The sequence below is a fragment of the Bombus huntii genome, chromosome 11 (assembly GCF_024542735.1).
Source record: "Bombus huntii isolate Logan2020A chromosome 11, iyBomHunt1.1, whole genome shotgun sequence".
In the NCBI taxonomy this organism is placed as follows: domain Eukaryota; kingdom Metazoa; phylum Arthropoda; class Insecta; order Hymenoptera; family Apidae; genus Bombus; species Bombus huntii.
Window position 1 is genome coordinate 2,000,994 of NC_066248.1, and position 7,026 is coordinate 2,008,019.

The 7,026-nt window shown below is 36.6% G+C and overlaps 1 long non-coding RNA gene across 1 annotated transcript; it reads left to right on the forward strand.

The window, feature by feature from the left end:
• The first annotated feature begins 5,285 nt into the window (after positions 1-5,285).
• On the forward strand, positions 5,286-6,794 carry LOC126871011 (uncharacterized). The gene is made up of 3 exons (XR_007691496.1): positions 5,286-5,936; positions 6,048-6,234; positions 6,322-6,794. It is a non-coding gene; the product is annotated as an uncharacterized LOC126871011 (long non-coding RNA).
• Positions 6,795-7,026: the final 232 nt, after the last annotated feature.

Here is a 7,026-nt window from a genome sequence, read left to right on the forward strand (position 1 = left end):
AAATCGAAAGTGACTGTAGTAGAGAGCGTGCAAGCGGTGAAAGTGAACGTGATCCTGACCCAGGACACTCTAGTTTCCTCGGTGCGACAGAGAGAGATCTGTTCGGCAAGCGTGTGCCAGGTTAATAGAAATCTCGGTTGGGTCGGGTCAGGACGACCGTTGCGGTCAGCGAAAGTGAAAACGAAACGAAACGAAACTCTCAAGTTGGTCGTGGGCTGCAGATGTAGGTTAGTGAAATTGAGGCTGGTAAAAGTAGGCTAGTAGAGTCGTGCCCCATATCTCTCTGTCTCAACACTTTCGTTCTCGATTCGTGTACAGTTCATACCTTGGTATAGTGCGAGGCGCGTTTACTTTCGTGCGAGTTCGAGAATCTTTTACGAAGTCCGCACCAATGGCAAGAGTCGTTTTATCAACCAAAACTGGGTTTACGAGCAATCAGGTTATGCGAATTAACGCAATAAACAGAATTTTTGCAAAAATTGCATTATTTCGAGAGAGGAGGCAGATTTTGTGGGCAAAATTTTTGGATGGAATGGAGAATATTTTGCAGCGTTTCGAACCCGATATCCAGCAGGATAATAGGTCATTCGCCGTTTTTCTGTACTAGTTTTCAAAGTTACTAATGATGGAAATTACCCCAGAGGCTTCTCATTGTTGGTTTTCCAGCATAGCTGATATCGATAAGGCGTATCAGTAGCTTCCTGTGTTTCGAGGTAAGACCCCTGTTATATGACTGTTTTAAAGAGATTAGCGTTTTTACCATTTTTTCTGTTAGATTTCTCTGTCACTCTCTCCCTTTAATAAACGCCAAGACGTAAATTTCAGTAATTAGTAGCATCTAGGAAATTATAACAGTCGAGAACTTTTGTATCAAATATAAATGTATAGAACAGAAAGTAATTAGAAATTGTTTATTTGAATTTTTCAGTTAAAAAATGTCTACTTTAAAAGTTTCTTAAAGCGGTATCTTTCATTCAAAGGGAAATGGTATCTTCCATGAGTAATTTCTCTCGTTTCTCATCGAAGGCGACGAGACGAGCATAAGCAATGGATGCACGACGTTTGTTAATACGTCATCATTAGCGGGGCTGTAAATTAATACTCTTCTGTTGGTCGATGCTTTTGATTTTACATTTGTAGCAAATCAGATATCGATAACTGTGAAATTGCAACAGAATTCCCCGTTAAGCAGGAAAAAAATCATGTTATTACGGTATTATACGGAAAGATGCTTAAAAAATACGGAAAAGATACTACGACTGGTAATCAAATCTTCATGGACAGATTCTTTCTTCGTACCGAAAGTCAACGAACATTCTGTCGGGTCATCGTGCTAGGAGAGATATCGTACGATGTTAAGAGTAGAATAAAAGAACTATTTCATTCAGGGCACTCGTCTATTTTAGTGCATAAATCTTCCGCTTAATTATATCGTCTTGCGTATTCCAGGAAATTACTTTAACGTTAGTTAAATTGCATACGAAGCTTCGACTAAAACTAACTTTTACATTTTTTAATTTTCTAGTAAAAGGTGATAATCGGACTGTGGATGTTTGTGCATTTACAGAAGAGTTAATTGTACATCAGATGCAGAAGTATATGAAATACTTAAAATATAGTATCCGTTATAATATCTAATAGACGAAATAATAATTTTCTTAGGTTTTATAGTTTCAATTGTGTTCTTAAAAATTATTTGGAGCATATATCAACTCTCTCTCTCTCTCTCTCTTTCTCTAATATAATGATATAAGTTATCTATTTGTGATACGTAAGTATACCGTATTATATTGCAGTTCGGTAGTTCATTAATGGGATCAAAAAATAGAGCAATATTAAAATAAGATAAAATTGTAAAAAAAACTATAGATCCACCTTTTCCTTTTATACGATCGTTTCTAAGAATTATACAAGATAAAAGCACATATTTTCAGTCTTCTGTGATGATGTGCCACAAACAGCTTTTACGCAATTGTTGAAGGAATTAAACCACTTGAATTCATTTCCGGAACACCATTCTTTTACTAGCATAATATGAGTACAGTGTTCTTATAAATTCTTTCTTCATGGTTCCTTTAATCTTCGCGTCTCTATACCCTTCTTTCGTGTAAATTGGGTTAACGAGGCTATTAAGCGGAGGACCTCAAACCTTTTTGATTAGAGGTTAATATGAATCAATATAAACGTTATAAAGTTACAAAGTTCATTTCTATTGCCAGTTGTTCAAGCCGCTGTTAAGGATACCTTTGGATGAATAGACGGTCAATATTGATTATCAGCTTGTGTGGAACATTTCAAAGAGGGCATATAATTAATGGGAATTAAATAAACGAATAAAAATAAATAAAATAATAGTGGGAATAAAATAAAACATATTTAGTACATATTTAACAAAAAACCATATGCTTCGCGGGTAGACGCGTTCACAGTATAACGCGCCAACGAGAGTCGTAAATTCTCGTTACGATACGATGATCGATGCCGCGAATCAGCCGATACCCTATTTCGATTAAGATAATAAGGGGTGGTTGAATAATTATAACACTGATTTAACAATTTAAGTATGCTCATTATTCCAACGACATTTCCTCGAAGAATATAAGGTGAAGAGTGACTAACAAGTTGAAATGTATTCTTTTCTTTTTTTATTTGTTAAAATTTACAATCAATTCTCGCATTGAGAATTTTCATTAATTTTTTCTGGCGTGACGCAGTGACATGGCTAATTATTTATAATAAGTTAATACTTATTATAGATAAGTATAATTTATAAGTAAGTATTATAAATAAGTAAATATTACTTAATTTAGATAACTAATTGAATCTAGCGTTTAGGTCTAGCGAGTGTCTCTTCAGCCTGCGGATCTGGTCCGACGTATCAAGTAGTCCAGTAATTAGGGGATTTCGATGCCTGTTGACTCTTTTGCTATATCTGTCGCTATATTTTGCTATTTCCTCTTTGACTGTTGGTATCTTGAGGTCGCGATGTATTAGTTCGTTGGTGACGTACCAGGGTGCATTTATAATGGATCTTAGCGTTTTCCAAGGGAAGCGTTGAAGTATTTCAATGTTGGAATCACTTGCTGTTCCCCATAGTTGGATTCCGTAGGTCCAGACAGGTTTTATTACGGCCTTATAGAGGATAATTTTATTCTGTGTGCTTAGTTTGGCCAGGAGATGTATTCTGTTAATATTCTGTTCAAGTTAAGTATGCTGTTCGAAGGGATTGTAGCACGTAAATTGCGTTCCGTGACGGAAGTATTTATACGGAACTAGCGATGGGTGCTAGTCGTCCCATCAACGGCCTCTTGCCGGTGAGATGACCGTTGAACATAGGAAAAATCCACTTATCGCGTCTTTTGCCGGATTGAGCAATAATCTTAATGAATTCCTCGACCTGTAGGATGTTTAAGCAGCAATTAAGGGCCTTAAAAGCGAAAATGTTAAATTTAATGACAGTTCCTTAGAATTATTGCGGGTTCGACTAATTATATATTTGTACAGCCAGCAATCGTCTTGACCGAGGGATGGATTTTGGTATATGGCAAGGTTACGGGGCGTAAGACTGTACGAATAAAACACATAAAGACGTATTTATAGCGTCTCTGCCGTGATTACACCCGTTATTATTATATTTGAATTTCATCGAAAGTATTGCTCGATATTTTCTCAAATTTGGGATACTTTTAAAGCTCGATATGGTGGAAAAAATATGGAAGGGTTGTCCTACGCATATCGTCGATCCGACTGTCTCTCGTAGCAGTGCGATTACCTTGTTGTCGCACACAGTGCTCGTTCTTTCGCTGGAAACCGATGGACTGTACTGGTTTGTACTGTATGTCCACCTTATCAGCGTACGCGTAGACACTTTAACTTCTTCCGGGCAGACTGATAACGTTCTAGCCATCATCGGGCGAAAATTTACGAAGCTCGGGGCAGATCTACGCGAATTTTGCCAAAAAGAACTGCAGTCCATTAACTTATCGAGAACAATTTATCTGCTTTTCCTGCCAATCATTCGAACAAAGAGGAAATCATTTGCGAACGTTATCACCTTATTAACAGTTATTTCTGTTTTATCCACTGGGATGCTACTCTGTATGACCTTGACATCATCTCAAATACGTGGTTGACACCTTCATACCACTGCAATCATCGCTGCAATCCACCTACCCCAGGCGATTCTCTAAAGAACTCATCGCTATGATAAAGAGTAAAAAGCTGACTCATCGTTCTGTTAAGCGATGCAACGCCTACAGCGATTACCTTGTCTTTTTTAAGCTTCGTACAGATAGAAAAGCTTTGTCGGTAAAGTGCAGGACTTTTTATATTAACTCGATAGAAAAGTTAATACCTCGTAATTTTAAATCTTTCTGGAGTCGTGAAAATAATTGTACCTTTAAGAAATCTCGTACCTTCGAGCACCTCTGACATAGCTCACCTTCATGCCTCGTTCTTTCAATCGGTACACAAGCGTCCTGACGTTCCTGTTTATGATATCTACTGTAAAAATACGTTTCGTTTATTCGAACTACGTATCGAAGTTGGTAATGCCTTCGGTATAATAAGCAATTCGGTCATTAACGATCGATCGGACGACGATGGTCTATTCTCCTGTATCTTTTAAGTCCTACCACTTTATCACGTCCAAGATTCCATGGATTATCTTCGATCTTCCTCTCTCCTCTGTCTGCTCACCTACTATCACGCAAATCCGACAACGTTAATTAAGATCCGATCTCAGTATCAAATATCATGGCTAAACAACAGTTGAAACAACTTTCTGCGTTTCATCTTCTATAAAATTTATAATTGTTTACGATTACAATACGATTCTAAGTTTGGTGTAACTTGCTACCTCTAAACAACGCAGGCTCATACCCGACTTATCGTTTATTTCTAAAATATTAAACGATCATGTTGATTAGCCCGACATCTCGAATCTAGTTCAATTTTAACGCTTCGTTCAGCAGTCTCGGCTATTATCCGATATTCCATGTGTCTCCATGCGAAATCGACGTTGCCGTACAAAATCTTTGTTACGCGATCTTTTTTAACTTTATGTTCATTTTCTGCGTGTATTATATTTACTCGTTTGCCAGCGTATCGACTTTCTCAGAGGGTGTTATCTGTTAAGCAAATAAAAAAATAAATAAATAAATGCTCGCCATTTATGTGCGCCACGATGAATTTCCACAAGTAAACAAACATTGCGTAGAGATCGGTCTTTAATCCGTTTCCCTGAGGAGAAATCGTCATTATTGAGACGTAACATATACTGTGATTGCTCACTATACATGTATTAATCAAATAACATCTATCTATAAGAACACATAAAGGTTATCAATGATATAAGGAAGAAGTTACAGCGAGAAATAAAAGAAAATTTACATACGTCATCGTACATCGAAACATTACACAAGAAACGATTGTGCGTAGAATCTAAAGTTCAATGTACAGTTCGTTCTAAGAAGACAACGGGAGTGTGGCGATTTTTCTCTCATTTTTCTGGCCAGTGCAGTGTTTCGGAAAGGAGAACGTAATACGTCAATTTGCACTAAACAATTTGACGGAGATTACGACGACATTTAAACAGTGGTTATTCGAGCGTTATTACATTAACTCGCATCCTACTTAGGTGGATTTTTCAACTTCGCGGGTCATTAAACTTTTGTTGCGATTAATTTACTACGAGTATTCTCCGTTCTCGGAACGAAGCAATTGCGAAATACATCATTTCAAAGGCGGATATTCAATTTTATTTGTTTAATAATTTCAAAAAATGTGTTTTTAACGAACTGAAAACTTGACTACCTTTATTTCTTTTAGCTTCAACTTTCACGTCTATCTGTCTATCGTACATACTTAACAAAGAACTTGGAAAGAGAACATTCGCAATAAATAAATACTACCGAAACGCAAAACGATACAAACAAGTGAGTGTATCGTTGTTATCTTCCACATCTTATTATCCTCCACGTCCATTATTCGATTCGCCAACTATATATGTACGTTTATACGGAATCGCTAATCGACTTGTTTCTTAGATTAACGCGGTGGTCGTCAACAAACTTGCCACAATCAAGCCACTTGCATAGCCGCGCACCAGGATATTATGATGCAAGCTGTATATCAACTTAATCGGTGTTAATAGAGTCACATTTGCATCGCAGTAATCTATACGCTCTGAACGAACGTTTAAACGTTAGATTTTTAAGAAAATTGAGATTTGTGGTAATTGGAGTATAATAAAAAATTGGTATACGCTATCGCGTTTCCTGTAAGATACGTTCAAATATTTTTCTCTTTCATTTTTTTCAGATACTTATCAATTGCAAGAAAAACGTTGACCCAGAATGCAAGATTCCGCAAATGTATTTGTTACATTCTAAATTAACACCGGGCGAATTTTCATAATTTTGGTGTTTTACATTGATTTGTATATCATAAGTGACTTATCTTCGTGACTACGTTAATTAAATACAATGTTTGTAGACAGTGGTTTATTTAAGAATATATACGGCGAAAGATAAATAGACATGAATATTTAATGGCGTTCCTTTGTTTTCTGAATATATAAAAACCTGGACGTGTTTAATATTTGTACGTAGCAAATATCCGCGTTTTATGATTGTAGTGTGCGCGTTAATAGCTGCAGCCACGTGATAATTCATATTCGGATCGTAAAAATGATAATAACAGTGAAAGTATTTTTCTAACGTCTAATTACGTATGTGAAATGTAAAACATATAATTACTTGAATATATTATCCAAATGATTTTTTTGCCTATAATATCGTATTGTAATTTCTTTTGCAACATGAATATGTTGCTCTCCTTACTTTACCGTCGCGAATGTAGCCAATCTCTATCAGTACGAATGTGGACACTACCAGAGGCTACGAGTAATGGTAATAGGATGGTCGAGATGATGGTGACAACGAATTCAGGTTCGATAACGAATCCACGGTCCACGGGAGGACTAGTATCAACGTGCTACTCGATTTGGGTAACTTCCCGATAACT